Source organism: Salmo trutta, unplaced genomic scaffold (genome assembly GCF_901001165.1).
Source record: "Salmo trutta unplaced genomic scaffold, fSalTru1.1, whole genome shotgun sequence".
Taxonomy (NCBI): Eukaryota; Metazoa; Chordata; class Actinopteri; order Salmoniformes; family Salmonidae; genus Salmo; species Salmo trutta.
The window spans coordinates 149,143-149,744 of record NW_021822755.1 but is presented as its reverse complement, the minus strand read 5'-3'; positions in this window follow the sequence as shown (position 1 = coordinate 149,744).

The window sequence follows — 602 nt, the reverse complement described above, 5'->3', positions numbered from 1 at the left end:
TGGCACCCTATTCCCTATATAGTGCACTACTTTTGCTGAGAGCCCTATGGACTAAGTCAAAAGTAGTGCACTATAAAGGGAATAGGCTGCCATTTCGGATGCAACCTGTAAATTGCTCAGGTTTGCTTATGCAATACTAAGAACTAAGCACTGCAAACATCAACAGCTACCTAACAGAGAATAAACGCTTGCAGTTCAACCCAAAACCATACAGGAATTCTAGACATAGCAGAGTCCCTCTAACTTATTTTCATTTCAGCACTTCAGAAGTGTTTGCATTTGAGATTTTTAAAAGCATGTTAATCTCTGGTTTTAAGGGATATTTTTTTTTTTTGGGGGGGGGGGGGTGAATGTGTGCTGATGAAGATATCAGCCCTACACTGGCTTCTCTCGGAGAGCAGTAAATGATGAGGCTTTATGTGGTGTCACAATAAAACACTTCCACCTGCCAGCCGGAATTCTAACACACCTGGTCTGCATCCCAAATGGCTCTGGTTGGAATAAAGGCAATACCTGGTGAAAGGTTTTATACTGCTGGGAGCAATATGTGGGTGGAAAGATGAAGTGGTAGGGGAAAGAGAGAGAGCAGAAAGAGAGAGGAG